This window comes from Zootoca vivipara, chromosome 6 (assembly GCF_963506605.1).
Source record: "Zootoca vivipara chromosome 6, rZooViv1.1, whole genome shotgun sequence".
Taxonomy (NCBI): domain Eukaryota; kingdom Metazoa; phylum Chordata; class Lepidosauria; order Squamata; family Lacertidae; genus Zootoca; species Zootoca vivipara.
The window spans coordinates 23,914,185-23,930,322 of NC_083281.1; the positions used below are offsets into that span (position 1 = coordinate 23,914,185).

The 16,138-nt window shown below is 46.2% G+C and overlaps 1 protein-coding gene across 4 annotated transcripts in view; it reads left to right on the plus strand.

Annotated features, from left to right (window-relative positions):
• Positions 1-7,318: 7,318 nt before the first annotated feature.
• Positions 7,319-16,138, plus strand: part of PHLDB3 (pleckstrin homology like domain family B member 3) — a 36,062-nt gene continuing 27,242 nt past the window's right edge. For 2 of the 4 annotated variants that reach the window (XM_035119007.2, XM_035119009.2), the window contains exon 1: positions 7,526-7,939. The gene's annotated coding sequence lies outside the window, so the exon portion shown is untranslated. The other 2 variants (XM_035119008.2, XM_035119010.2) reach the window with 2 other exon arrangements.

Here is a 16,138-nt window from a genome sequence, read left to right on the forward strand (position 1 = left end):
GGCCCACCCGGTCCAGCATCCTGTTCTCACCTTGGCCAACCAGGTGCCTGTGGGAAGCCTGCAGGCTGGATGGTATGGAGAGGCATAATATTTCTGCACTGTGGAACATAATCATCACAGCTAGTTGATAGTCTGGAGCAGGGGTTCCCAACAAAATTTTCTCGAGGACCCCTCATCGAGCCGCTATTGTGACAAGGACCCCCATTAATTCCTAATCCTAAAATTAAAAAGTGAGAGCCAAATTAAGAGTCTTTTTATATTTTATATTTATACGTTTTTTACAGTTACAACAGAGTACTCCATCAGTATACAGTTAGTTTTAATTTTCAGTTCTTAATGAGATGAACCACTTTTTAACCAACGGTCCATTTTTAACTACACGAACTGTAGCTTCCGCGAAAAACAATGCTTTGTTTACAAATACTACTGTTTTGCAAAGAGGCAGCACGCGCCAGGGAGGAGGGAGGGGAATGGAGAAGACAGGGTACCTGCGCAGTAGCGCACAAATGAAGCCGATGTGCGCAAAGCATCTTGGGGCGGTGAGCGTTAGTAGTGTTTGTAAAGCGCCACCTAACGGCATACAGCAGAACTACTGCCTCTATCTAATTCTAGTTTTACGCTAGACTCTGCTCATGCAGGAAGCGGCCAAAACAAAAAATCTGTTATCATACGAAATATATTTAATATATTTTTTATTCTAATAGTATCTTGCGGACCCCTCTGGCATAGCTCGCGGACCCCTGGGGGTCCCCGGACCACCTATTGGGAACCACTGGTCTGGAGGTTAGACTATCAGGTTAGAGAAATTCAGCTCTTTCTCCCCCCCCCCCCCAGCAGTCATTTTACTGCAATGGCCAGGAATGAAGTTTCCATGTTCAGGGGTAGTATCCCACAGAGGACCAGACATTTTCCTGTTCCTCACGCATTGTGGAGAGAGACAGCAGGAGACAGATGTCACCTTCATGCCCTCGGTGAACTTTCTGGGGTGCGGTAAGCATTTGAAAGCATTGCTGGGTATCGTATTGGCAATCAGCTCACAAACATTCGGTCGAAGGGCGGCTCAGGGCTCCACAGACTGTGAGTCACATTGCCACTGGGATGGTTGAACGGGAGCAGTGGGGTCACGACCCTGATTGCTGTGTCGCCTCCAGGACTTCCATGAATTAGGAAAGGGCTGTCACTCAGCAGAAAGGGATCTGCTTTGCATGCAGGAGATTCCGGGTTCAATCCCCGATGGCATCTCGGAAGTAGGACTGGGAGAGAGTCCCAGCCTGGAACCCTGGAGAGTTGCTGCCAGTCAGTGTAGGCATCACTAGATGGACCCAACGGTCTGACTCAGAATAAGACATGCCATAACTGTGGCCAAGAGACTGGTATTGATGAATTGGAAGAATAAAGATTTGATCCCCATTAATCAATGGACTGATGACATGACAACACCTGCACCATGTGAAAGGATCGCTTGCAGACTTTTTTTTGAAAAATTATTTATTAGATTTTCCAAATTAAAATTTTTCAGAGGTATATCAAACATAAATCATAAAAAACAAGATTCCAAGGAATCTCCTGGACTTCCATCCTCCCCTATTATTAATCATTTCCTCCCGCATCTTTTATGATACTCCAAATCCTTTGCCTCTTCCATTATGCCCTGATTTCAACCTTAAACTACAAGTAATATTTCAATCCTACTAATGATTTTAGCTGTTTACAATGCTATTTAAGATAAGTAATAAATTTTCCCCATTCCTTATTAAAATTTTGGTCTTCATAATCATATATGTATTAGGACAGTAATACTATTCATCTACCTATATATACTGCATCATATTATATATTTCTTAATTTTTTACACTTTTCTTCTCCCTCTTTTTTCTTTTTTCCTTTCCCCTCTTTATTTTCTAAAACTGAAACTCCCTTAATAAAATATTGATATTATTAATAAATGCAGCTTCCAATGTTACATGAATCACAGAGTCACGGGCTTGGAGGAGATCTTGTAGACTCTCTGGTCCAATGTCCATGCTCGATGCAGGAAATCCTGAGCTAGGGGACCTGCAACGGACGGCTGCCCTCCCTGTTTCCAAAGGCTTCCAGCAAGGGAGAGCCCATCAGCCCTGTAGCTAATGAGTCCCATTGTCAAACTGCTCTCACCATCTTCAGATGGAATTATTACATCCTGGGACTTCTCGGGTAAGGAGGGACCACATGGTTGAGCCAAGGAAGAGTAATTTGAGAAACATGGACTGCAATGCTCCATGGCTGGGGACAGAGTTAGTTTAGAAGGTCAGGGAATGTCTGGGCTGATCTGCTGTTTCAGGGTCAGCGCCAGCAGGGGATTAAAATTCACACTTCCTGAAAAAATATTCCAAGGAGACAGGAAATGGTGGAGTTGAGATAACCCCCAGTGAGGCCTTTGGGTGGGATGGAGAGGGAAAGGGAAAGGTAGAAAGCCACCTCCTGCATGTACTTGTTGTCATTTTGAACACTTGTTTTCATGTCCTGGCTGGTCCTGTTCACCAGCAAGCTTACTGCAATGTGCTCTATGTGGGGCTACCTTTGAAGGTGACCCGGAAACTACAACTAATCCAGAATGTGGCAGCTAGACTGGTGACTAGGAGTGGCCGCTGAGACCATAAACACCGGTCCTGAAAGACCTACATTGTCTCCCAGTATGTTTCCAAGCACAAATCAAAGTGTTGGTGCTGATCTTTAAATCCTTAAATGGGTGGGTGCATGTCAATGCTTTTACAGAGAAGCTTGTTTGCCATGTCTCTCCAAGTGACTGAGGAATGCTCAGATAAAACTCTAAGGAGCCTCTCTAGGGTTCCCCACAGCACAGTTTGCAAGCGCCAACATGCGCCCCAAAACAACACAGGGACCTAGAGCTATTCATGGGTGCAGTGACGGTTCCGATTTCCCCGATTGTTGGGAGTGCCACCCAGCATTCCATCTCTGCCGGAAGGATTTCTCTGTCTGCAGAGACATCATGCTTCTCGAGCGATGCAATGCACTGTTGTGACAGAGGGGAGTGGCTGTTTTTGTTCAGGTATTATTTCTGGGTTGGAGGCAGACAGGGCAGAGTATGTGCTCTCCCTCTGTGTGTGTTTGTGTGCGTCCCACAGGGCGATCTATCTGTATCAACAGAATACCTGCTTTTATTGACATTTTCTCAGGTGGTGCCAAAATGGTGTGATGGCCTTTAGGCTCCAGATCCGTTTTTTCTGACCAGCCAGTGTTATGGTTTTAGCTGTGGACCATGCTGTGAGAACAAAGATAACTGAACATGAAAGGGCAACAAACAAGACTCTGATAGTATCCCAATGAGTCTGCAAAGAACACAGGAAGCACTAGGTCAGATAACTTGTTCATCTGGTCCAGGACTGCCTAATACACTGACAGGCAGTGACTCTTCAATAGAGGTCTTTATCATCACCTGCCTGTACCACACGGTTGGGGAACCTGTGACTCTGCAGGTGTCTCTGGATTCCCAATTCCCATCAGCCTCATCATGTACAATCAATAGTAAGGGATACAGTCCAACAAGATCCAACAGGTAAGAGCTGTTTGGCAGTGGAACGGTCTCCCTCAGGAGGTGGTGGACTCTCCTTCCTTGGAGGTTTTTAAGCAGAGGTTGGATGGCCATCTGTCATGGATGCTTTAGCTGAGATTCCTGCATTGCAGGGAGTTGGGCTAGAATCTAGATGACCCTCGGGGTCCCTTCCAACTCTACAATTCTGATTCTAAGATCTGGACAACTGCAGTGCCTCTGTTCCCTGTTTTTACTGAATCCATCTAACTGGAGATGCCAGGGATCGAACATGGGACCTTCTGTATACAAAAACATGCACTCTACCACTAAGCTATGCCCCCTGCAACCTGCATCACTGCCCACAGATTTGCTCTAAAGGTCCCAACTCCCCAGACAGAGCTACAGTTGGCAGATTTCCTGGAAAGAGGGATGCATTGTTAAAGCACTCTGGGAATTGTAGCTCTGCAAGGGGAATGGGAGACTCCGAAGAAGTCTCAGCACCCTTAACAAATGAGGGAAACCTGTGACTGTTTTAAGTGGAACATAGCGCTTTAAATGCAGGGTGCCAATAAACTCTGCTCTCTGCCCTCTCCCTGAGAATAGGGGTGGGGAACCTGTGACCCTGCAGCTTCTGCTGGACTCCAATTCCCATCAGCCCCCAGGCAGCATGGCCAATGGCCAGGGATGATGGGAGCTGTAGTCCAGCAAATGTATGGAGGCCTGCAGATTTCTCATCCCTGCATGTCAATCTTTCCAAGTGCCAAGCTTAAGAACAAATATTATTCCAGCTTATATAGCTTCTGGCAGAAGAGTTATATAATAAAAGAAATACAGCTTGAAAATGCACACGCACACAAAACCCACTTCAGGAAACTGACAGACATTTATGGCTCTGAGGTTAAACAGCTCGATTTCCCGCAGGCTGCAAGACTCGGCCAATAGGCTACCAGTTCTACCATCAACAGCATCAAGTGGTTCAGCACTTCCTGGACTGTGCAACTTTGGGGGGCGGGGTTTTTTTTTGCATATTTGAATGCTCCCACATTTTTAAAATAATTATTATTCTTTAAAAAAAACAAAAACAAAAAAAACCCGTCCATCCGGAAAACCAAAATGTCAAGGGAAAGCTTAACAGCATGCAAGTTTTTTATGTATGTTTTCTGCCCTCCACCCTGTGGATGAGCAATTCCAACATGCCACTTCCCCGCCATATGATCTAGTCAGAAGTGGTAGAGTCCAGGCAAGGTTTTCAAACAGTGGGAGGCTGTAATGCTTCTGAATACTAGTTGCCAGGAACCTCAGAGGGGAAAGAGTGCTCTTGTATTCAAGTCCTGCTTACAGGTTTCCCACAGGGAACTGGCTGAATCAGATGGGCCAATGGCCTCATACAGCAGGCTCTTCTTATCTCTTAATGAGTGGTTCTGCCATTTGCAAACAAACCAGCTGATTAAATAGACTCTTTGCAAAGAAATCAGGATGAATTTTTAATTGTCTTTTTATTAATTTGTTTATATGCCACCTTTCCTCCAAGGAGCTCAAGCTGGTGAACAAAGCTCTTTCTCCCCTCCTGCTATATCCTTGCAACAACCCAGTGAGGAAGGTTAGGCTGAGACATTGTGGCTGGCTCAAGGTCACACTCTAACCACTACATCACACTGCCTCTCCAAAATGTTTGCTTGCTTGTTTATTACATTTGCATCCCTACCTTTCCTCCACGGAGCTCAAGATGGCAGACTTGGTTCAGGTGCTGTCTTTCTAGAAAAAGGGATGCCAGAACTCACCCCGTGAACACTTTCTTTGTTCTCCTAGAATAGCAATAACACCTACCTGAGGGGTGCCGGAACCGAGTTCCGGCGAGTTCTAGCTGAAAAAAAGCCCTGCTTTTATCCTCACAACAACCCTGTGAAGTAGGTTAAGCTGAGAGACAAAAGTGCCTGGGCCATGGCCACCCATTGAGTTTCATGTCTGAGCTGGAATTTGAACCCTGGTCTTCCAGGTACTAGTTCAACACTCAATCTGCTACACTACGCTGGTTATGAGTTGCTGTGTATTTTAAGGACTGTGCTGGCATCACACCAAAGCAGGCTTTCATGGGTGTAAATGATCAGTAAGACATACCTAATGACTGAAAACGTGTCTCTGAGCACAGACAGAGTGCCTTTCCCCCGTGCATCACTGTGCAAAACTGCCAGCAGCAATCTGAAGGGGAGGGACAGGTGACTAAATGAGAGGGTGTTGCTTTCAAACCACCTTCTGCCCCAGCATAATTGGCACCCGTCTCATTAGGAAATTAACCACTGTGGAGCGACAAGACTGAGAGGTACTCCAAAGGTTTTGAACTTATGACGCTGCCATAGTGTCAGGCAGACCATTGGTCTCTGCCTCTAGCAGACAGCTGCGAATTCTCCCGGCAGGGATAGCCAACCCAGTGCCCTCCAGACTTTTGTTGGACTACAACTCCCATTACTCCTGATCATTGACCATCCTGGCTGGGGCTGATGGGAGTTTGAGTCCATCAACGTCCAGAGTGCATTACATAATCTATCCCTGCAATCTAACCCTCAACTCTCTTTAAATTATGATCTTTAAACTGGAAATGCCAGGGATTGAATTTGGGAGACTTGGGCATACGAAAGACTCACACTGTCATTGAACCACAATCTCTTCCTGCAAAAACAAAACAAACCAGCTTAACCTGTTGAACGTCTGCCTGCCAAGTAATTTATTAACGGACAGCTGCTGCTAAATCTTTGAGCTGGAGATGCCTGGAGATAAACTTGCACCACAAGAGAAGCTTCACCTGCTGAACGTCTGCCTGCCAAGCAAGTTATAGAATCATAGAATGGTAGACATTATGAAAGGCCCTGTGTGAGAGGCAGGGTAGAGAGGATCTTGTAGGGTGGGAGTCTGGGGGAAGAGGGGGGAAGTGCCCGGATGTGAGCTGGGATGGCTTGCCTCCCTTTGTGTGGATGAAGAGTAAAGACACAATCTTCATAGAAGGTTTTTAGTTTTCTTGTTTCTTCCTCTTCTTCTTTTTCATTTTCATTTTCTTTCCTTTTCTGTGCTCTTTCTTACTCTCTGTTTTGCTTTTATTGTATTCTGAAACTTAATTAAAAACTGATCACATATAAAAAAGAAAACAACCAAGAAATAAAAGGGTTTCGGCACAGCTGGGGAGGAACAAAAGAATGGTAGATTTTATTAAAGTCCCACTGCTGTTAATAATAATAATAATAATAATAATAATAATAATAATAGTCAGGGGTTGTTGTTGTTTTTAGCAGGAACTCAGGGGAACTGAGTTCCTTTACCTTTTAAAATTTAAATAATAATTATCTTTTGTCTGCTGGGGCTGGAACCCAATGCCTGAACCAACAATCCACCTATATCTGTAATCAATAAAGTTGCGGCCATTTCTGATCCAGATCATTGTCTGCCTGAGTTTATTAATCACATTTTACACTTAGCCACTGCGGTGTGTGTGTGTGTGGGGGGCTAACTAACTAACTAACTAACTAACTAACTAACTAACTAACTAACTAACTAACTTCTGGTGAGTTCCCCCACCATTTCTCCCAGAAAAAAAATCCCATTGACATTAGTAATAATAAAAGGGGCAGCTGCCCTCAGCTGGAAGCTTCAAACTTCTGCACTCGTGGGATTTTCCTGGTTTCACTATCTCAAAGCTGGTTCCCTGCAGGCCGGGCGCCCCCTCCCCCGTCCCGCTTCTTTCGGCCTCTGATGTCACAGTTTTTGTTTTTCCAAAGCAAAAGCCAAAGCCAGCGAGCAGGGTTGTAAAACTTGTTTGAACACCAGGAAGGCAGGAGGCGAACCGCTTGCAGGCTCGACCTTGCGAGCGGAAAATCAGCAGAAGAAGCCGTTCCGGCAGCTCAGCGCACGAGGGGGCTGCGCGCCTCGGAGCCGGAGGGGGTCCTCTGTCCTATAGCCCGAGAGCATCGGGGAAAAGCCGCCCCGTCAATCCAGGTGAGTGACAGGCAGCTAGCTGTCTGTCCCCGAGACTTAGCAAGGAGGCAGCGTGGTGCAGAGAGGAAGCCAGGAGCTGGGTGACATAGGCAAGGGAACGATCCAGGATGGGGGCGGAGCAAGGGAGGGACACTCAGGGAACCAGGAAGGACATTAGGACAACCTGGGAGAGACACCCATCACCCTGTTTGTCTCCATCATTTTTCCCTATCTGGGATCACAAGGGACAGCATCTGCTTGGACTGGGGGCGCCCTCAAACTTGGGAGCTTGTTTTTCACTTATCTGTGATCTCCTCTCCTGGAATTGACTGAAGACCCAGGCGGGGAGGGTTCACCCTGCCCTCCACCCCAAGAAACTGGAGGTTTTGCTTTGGGACAGATTCCCCCTCCCTACACCCTCGGATTGTCAAGGCCCAGAGGAAAGTGAGTATCAAGAAGTGTTGACCTTGGATTAGTGGGGAAGGTTGTGTGGCTTTTTTTTCCCCTGGGGAGGAAGAGGGAGCAATGTGCTTATTATTGTCGTTTTTCTGGGTTTGTTTTCCCCTGCAGTCCAGTTTAAATTTGGGGAGAGGGGCAGGAAAGGGCAAGCAATAGAGGGCTAGTCCCACCCCCCAATTTCTGGAATCTTATCAAATGAAGGCTAAAATGACTTTCAGGACAGACTGAAAGAATCTGAAATGGTGGGAAGCTGATGGAAGTCAACTTTTTTCTTTCTTTTTGAACTGAGACAAAACTTTCCATCGGTGCACGGAATTAAGTGCCTTGTTTGTGGGATTTGCAGTCTGCAAACATGGGGGGGGGGATTCCATATAGGAATTTTTGTGTGTGTGTGTGTGCGCGCGCAGAGGTTAAGAGTGTCAGTTCTATGGTACGCAAGGAGGGTCTCAAAATATGGGTTGTGGAAAGGGATTGTTTTTTAGAAGCAAGTGGCAGTGCTTTTCCTGGAAATGTTATGACCTGGTGTGTGTTTGTATCACTTGGGTGGTGCGGAAAGGGGTTAATTTTGGAGGGGTTGAAGATCAAGAACGTGCCAGGTACAGGGAAAAGGTCACTGGTGTTGCGCCATAAGGAAGTGGGGCTGGACGTGAACCAGAATAGTATCTTTCCTGCTTGTCTGGTGCAGTGACTATACCATGGGTAGGCAAACTAAGGGCCGGGGACCAGATCTGGCCCAATCACCTTCTAAATCTGGCCCACAGTCAGTCCAGGAATCAGTGTGTTTTTACATGAGTAGAATGTGCCCTTTTATTTTAAATGCATCTCTGGGTTATTTGTGGGGCATAGGAATTCGTTCACCCCCAAAAAAGTATAGTCCGGCCCCCACAAGGTCTGAGGGACCCCTGCTGAAAATTTTTGCTGACCCCTGCACTATACACTTGCAACACTTCCTGCTCTTGGGAGAGAGTCCTGGGAGCTGTAGTGTACTTTCTGCAGTGCTATAATTCCCAGCACCCACAACAAACTACAGTTTCCAGGATTCTTCAATGTCGGGGAGATGCACAGCAAAAACCAGCACACTGCAACCAAACCCTTATGTTGTACTCCACTGTTAGTTTACAGCAGGTGTGGGCAGCTCGTGTCCAAATGTTATATGGCCCTCGGTCTGATTTTGGAAGCTCCTTTGCAAGTGGTCAGCTCAGACCTCTGACAAGTGCAACTTGTCCTTCCCCTGGACATTCAATGGATGGGGAGGGGTGAGAGAGAAGGGGTGGCAAAAGGGGTACCCCTGCCCACCACTGGCTTTAGCCGTGTCCACAGTTGACATGCAGCCCCCTACAAGGGGAATGCATAGCCTCCAACATTTCCCCTATGAAAATAGGAACGTCCTATTCAACAACAACAACAACAACAATTTTATTATTTTATACCTTGCTCATCTGACTGGGTTGCCCCAGCCACTCTGGGCAGCTTCCAACACATATAAAAACATAATAAAACACTGAACATTGGAAAACCTCCCTATAACAGGGCTGCCTTCAGATGTCTTCTAAAGGTTGTATAGTTACTTATCTCCTTGACTTTGGGGGGTGGGGTTTGCATAACTCCCTAACTTCCAGCAGTTCTCTGATGAGAACAGGGATTATTCTAAGGAAAAACAGGACATTCCAGAATCAAATTAGAAACCGGGACAGCTTCTGTAAATCCGGGACTGTCCCTGGAAAATAGGGACACTTGGAGGGTCTGGGAATGCGGCCATAAGCTCTGATCCACCTCTGCTGTCAAAGGCGACTGAATGCCAGTTGCTGGAAATGGCAAGCGGGAGAAAGCGACGTCCCATTTTCCCCAAGAGTGGGGGGCCTTGCAATGACGAAAGCACACGGCGCACAGTTAAACATGGAAATCGCTCCGATGGCTTTGAAAGAATTGTAGATGGATTCATGGAGGAGAAGGCTTATCAGTGGCTACTAGCCACGATGACGGTGCAATGCCTCCACGACCAAAGGCAGCCGTGCTTCTGAATGTTAGCTGCTGGAAACCGCAAGAGGGGAGAGATGCTGTTGTGCTCAGGTCCTGCTTGAGGGTTTGCTACAGGCATCTGGGTCACTGGCCACTGTGAGAACAGGAAGCTAGATAGAGCATAGCTGCCAAGTTATCCCTTTTTTACAGGGATTTTCCCTTATGCTGAATAGGCTTCCTCGCGAGAAAAGCGAAAACTTGGCAGCTATGAGATAGAGGGGCTATTGGCCACCCAAGCCAGGGCTATTCTTATGTTCTTAATCAGCTAGGATCTCCCTAGTAGTGGGACCTACAAAAGAACATAAGAGTTTGCTGGATCAGGTCAATGGCCCATTTAGTCCAGCAATCTATTCTTACAGTGACCAGCCAGGTGCCAATGGGAAGACCACAGACAGGTCCCTTTTAGTTCCACAGTTCCATGCGTTGCAGGCAAGTTTCTCTCTTACACAGAAGGAAATCCTTTCTGACGCTTGATGTGCCGTGACACACAGATAGAGGGATGCACCGCTGGTAAACTGGGAAGTGTTTAAAAATTGAAAACCCGGACGGCTGTGTTAGTTGATATGCAAATGCATGCAGATTTAATGAGTGAGGACCCCATTCAACAAGAGGCATGCTTAATTGACCAAGCTGTCTTCCGTCAAGCAACAGCCAAAGCAAAAGCAAGCACACGTAACACTCGTTCTCTGCGGGTTTGGCAGAATAAACTGGGAGGTTGGGTGGTGGGTTTTCCTTCTTCCAAGGGCTAAGGGAGTCCAAGGGGTGCCGTTTAAGACTCCAGGAGAAGGCAATGAGCCAAATTTCCAGCAAGATTGAAAGGCCCCTTTTGGGTTATGTTTATTTATTTAGAGCATTATTATTATTACTATTATTATTAACCTGCTCTTCATTTTTAAAAGCCTTCCAGAATGGGTTGCATGTGACTGCTTAAAATACCATGGTCCCTGCTCACAGGCTTGCCATCTGAAAGATAAGAGACGAAAGGAAAATGAGTTGGAGAGGGAAGGAGGCGAAGCAGTTTTTATTGCAGTTATGACAAAGAGTGTGTGTTTGTGTGTGTGTTTTAAGAGTATTTGTTAGGATATCTTTTATTATTATTATTTGAACCCTTCTCGATTTTAAGATACTCACCTACAGCAGTGTTTCCCAAACTCGGGTCTCCAGCTGTTTTTGGTCTATAACTCCCACCATCCCTAGTTAGCAAGACCAGTGGTCAGGGATGATGGGAATTGTAGTCCAAAAACAGCTGGAGACCCAAGTTTGGGAAACGCTGACCTAGAGGGTCTGGCTCTAGGCTTCTTCTTTGTCAGATAGGAGGCAGAAACCTAGCAGGATAAGGGCCTTGTTTGCTATGGACCCCTTTTCTCTCCTTAAAGAGCTTGCAAGGCAATTTCCTTGTGGACTATGAGCAAAGAAATATTTAAAAATTATTATTACGTCTCCAGGTTTGGAGAGCTTATCACGCGCTCTTTTGCACCAAAACAACATGGCTACTTACCTGTAATCTTCATCCTGTGAAAGCCTTGCCTTCTTTCTGCAATTCAACCTGCCACAAAAGGCTCAGGAGCAAGATAATCTAGTTTTCCCCCTCCTGTTTAGTTGTCCACCCACCTTATCCGAGGCTGTGCACAACTCTGCACATTTAAAGCACATTCCCCTGTCCGCCAAAAAGCCTGGGAACTGTAGCTCCACATCACAGAACTATAATTCCCAGCACCCTGGACAAACTTCATTTCCCAGGATACTTTGATGGAAAAATGTGCCTTAAAGGCAATTTGAACATATGGTGTGCACATAGCTTGCATTGCCAACCGTTCTTTGTTTTCATTTTGTAAATGTGCTTTTGTAAATGGGTTTACAGTATGTGTGATGCTGCTACCTTTCTAAGCTGCCTTGAGGGCCCTTTGTTCAGAAAAGCTAGGTGGTGAAAAGGATAAATAAATACCCCATAAGAATAATTATACTCAAGCCATCGGTACAGATTAAACAGTCACCTACGACACCCTTGTTTCTTAAGCAGAGGGATTTATGCCTTTGCCACGCATGCAAATGACATGGGGCCAGTTTTAATCCTTCATAACAAAATGCTTCGTCAGCATGTAGATCGAATCAGAGTGGGCCAAAGATGCTTCTGAGCCATGTTGTTGTTGTTGTTGTTGTTTAGTCGTGTCCAACTCTTCATGACCCCATGGACCATAGCACTCCAGGCACTCCTGTCTTCCACTGCCTCCCATACCTTGGTCAAACTCATGTTCGTAGCTTCGAGAACACCGTCCAACCATCTCATCCTCTGTCATCCCCTTCTCCTTGTGCCCTCCATCTTTCCCAGCATCAGGGTCTTTTCCAGGGAGTCTTCTCTTCTCATGAGGTGGCCAAAGTATTGGAGCCTCAGCTTCAGGATCTGTCCTTCCGGTGAGCACTCAGGGCTCATCTCCTTCAGAATGGAGAGGTTTGATCTTCTTGCAGTCCATGGGACTCTCAAGAGTCTCCTCCAGCACCATAATTCAAAAGCATCACTTCTTTGGCAATCAACCTTCTTTATAGCCATAGTCACATGCAAAAGGATGCTGTTGCAGCCTTAGAGTTGCGCTATCTTGCCACTGAGGAAAGAGAGGGAGGAGAAAGATGAGCTAAGAGGGAGCATGTGGAGGAATACATGTGAAAAACTGTACAAGTGTGTCTAGTTCAGCTGACATACAAGTTCCTATTCAGCTCGGGACCAGGTTGCTTGAAAGACTGCCTTACACACCCTGCAAATTGAAATTGCAAGCCCGCTGCACAGTGACTCAGAGCAGGGCTTTTACTGTGGCTGCCCCTGTTCTGTGGTACAGTGGAACCTCGGTTTTCAAACGTCTCGGCTGTCGAATGTTTTGGAAGCCGAATGTCAAAACCTTGGAAATGAATGCTTCCGTTTTCGGAAGTTGAATGGCTTCCGAGGCACGTTTCTCAATTTTTTCAATTGAATTTGCCAACAACCCTTTGATCCTCGGTTTTTGAACATTTTGGAAGTCGAAAGGTCTTCTGGAACAGATTATGTTCAAAAAGCAATGTTCCACTGTACAGCATTCCTGCTGACATACAGCAGGTGGCTGCTATCTGCACTTTCCAGAAACTTTTAAAAACATTTGCTAAGACAGGCTTTCTCAGCTGGATAAATGGGTCTTCACCATGCTTGCATGCTTGTTAGGCTGTAGTCTTGTTTTAAATGTATTTAATAGGATCGTAGAATTGGAAGGGATCCCGGAGGTCATCCAGCCCAACCCTCTACAACGCATGAATCTCAACTAAACCAGTGTTTCTAACTGCTTTTAATTGTCTCGTATGTAAATCATATTGAGATGGTGGTTTAGAAGACTATAAATAATAATAATAATAATAATAATAATAATAATAATAATAATAGCAATAACTATATGTATCCAGGTGCACAGATTGTACACTCATAGAAGCGAGGGCTTCTGGGACCCAGGGATTGTATCCAATTAAGGAGAGCTGCTAAAAAATTACTGGAGCTAAATTGACCATGCCCATTGATTCCAATGGGTCTTCTCTGAGCATGACTAATGTTGGACGCAACTCCAGGCTTCTGCCCCATTTTAATGTAGTTTCTGCCGAGTCCAATCTGCTTCCTCTCTGTTTGAATCCACTTCTTCCTTCTGGAAAAACAGGACTTAATAAGGCGTGCCCCACCTAATTGTGGGTGAGGCACTGAGCGAGATTGCTGACAGAAGAACTTACATAAAACAATTTACGTTTCTTACCATATAAAAGAAGCCGGGGAGGAGGCATGTGTGGGAAGGGTTCGCAACTTGCTACATATGTACGGACTCGCACACACAGACTAGTCTGCTAGGACTGTGCCCTACCGCCAGCCCTCACCCACCTGGCTGTGTCTCCCTCCTCCACCTTAATCTCAGAGTTGCCCAGCTAAAATCCCCGTGCTATTTTTCTAGAAAAAGGGGTTCCAGAGCTCACCATGAACTTTCCCCTTGTTCTCCTAGAACGACAGTACAGTGGTACCTCTGGTTGTGGATGGGATCCGTTCTGGAGCTCCGTTCGGATTCCGAGGTTTCCACAACCGGAGGGATCACTTCTGTGCATGCGCACCGCGAAACCTGGAAAAATACTTCCGGGTTTGCTGCGTACGTATCCCGAAGGATATGTAACCGGAGGTGACTGTAAGTAGAGGTACAACTGTAGTGCCCACCCGAGAGGTGCCAGAGCTGAGGTCTAGTGAGCGCCATATGAAATCCCGTTTTCAGAATATAATATTAAAATCCACATCACACACTTTAAAATGCCTGAGCAAAGCTGTTGGTGCCCTTTTAATATCAAACCAGGCAGAGTATATTGGAAACAGGCAGCAGGCTCCTTCGTTGCATATCTTTAGGCACTGGGCTAAAACATTTCTCTTCAACCAGGCATTCTTTTTAATGAGTTTGTGAGAGGAGGGGATTATTGGCTTTTTGTTTTATCATGTACAGTATTATGTATGTTGTGTTCTCGTGTTGTATTTTCATGGTGTGAACCACCCTGTAATAATACAGACAGACAGACAGACAGACAGACAGACAGACAGACAGACAGACAGACAGACAGACAGACATCACAATCCTTAACCCTGCAGCAGATTTTCGGGGGGGGGGGGCTAGGGGGACGGACGACAGGACAACTGCAGGCCTGGCCCAAGATTATTACCATTTTCCCAAACTCCAGCTCAAATTCCACTTCCAGGCGCTCTCTGACCAAATGCAAGCAGAAAGACGTGTCATTCCAAAGGCTGGGAAGAGACCTGTAGCTGTTAAGGACCATGGAACTCGTTTGCTGTGTGATCACAGGATATGCAGCCAGCCTTGCAACAAACTTCCTGAAAAATAGGAGAAGTTCCCCTCAGGTAGCGTTGCAAGGGAGCCTTGTCCATTAGGACAAATGGAGCTCTTCGTCACCAGTCTCATTCTGCCTCGTCCACCTGCCTTCTTATTTACAACCAGTCCAAGGGGTAGCTCTGGCTGTCAGCTTCTTCCTACATAACTTCAGTGTTGCTTTTGCAGAACTCAGCAGGCAGGAGAGTTGGGCTCAATCTACAATTAGTTGGCTCTGCTTATTACTGGCCCTGTCTCCATCTGCTGTTGACCTCCCTGTCTTCCCCACTGCTGATTTCCAGGGGGACTGAACACAGGATTTTCTGCATGCAAAGGAAATGTTCTTCCACTGTGCCCTTCTTCATTTGTGAGCTGGAGCGATGAGAAACAAAGTAGCTCTGCAGGCACACTCTGGCTGTCGGCAAGCCCATGCGCTGCCTCAGCAGACCTCCTGGCTGTGTTCAGTTCCTTTTTCAATGGCATCCTACCCGCTTCTGTGGAAAAACCTGACCTTGATGTTATTTTGGTCCAAAGTGAAAGTGTCTCATAGCGAAGAGGGAAACAAGCTGGGAGAGACAACTAGGAGAGATAAGTGGGCTGCTGAAGTGGTGGGTCTCTGCCTCCGCATTCCCACTTGAGGTAGCGACAGCCCCCAGCTTGGAAGGCTTTTCAAAGGGGACCGGACAAATTCGTGGAGGAGAAAGCTATTGAAGACTGCCAGCCGCAATGAAAATGCTCTCCACCTCCTCTGAATGTGGCACTGGGCATTTGAATGTCAATTGCTGGGCATCACAAGTGAGGAGGATGCAGCTGTGTTGGGGGGCGTCTTGTGGGCATCTGGTTGGCTGTTGTAAGAACAGGATGGGCCTGCAGCCTGATCCAGCAGCCAGACTCTTCTTAAATCAGGCATCCCCAAAACTCGGCCCTCCAGATGTTTTGGGACTACAACTCCCATCATCCCTAGATAACAGGACCAGTGGTCAGGGATGATGGGAATTGTAGTCCCAAAACATCTGGAGGGCCGAGTTTGGGGATGCCTGTCTTAAATTCTCTCACAAGACATTTAAAGCAAACTTGATGTTGTTATTAGGTCATCAGTTGCGTACCCACCACCATTTCTCCGATGAAAATATGGACGTCCTATTCAATCATCATCATCATCAGTGCTTTTTTTCTGGGGGGACGCAGGGGTATGCATACTCCTAAACATTTTGTAAATCTGAGTTTGGCCTCATTGAGGGACAGTATTTCAATATGAGTAGGAAAATGATAGTACCCCTAAAGACTTTTTTTAAAGAAAAAA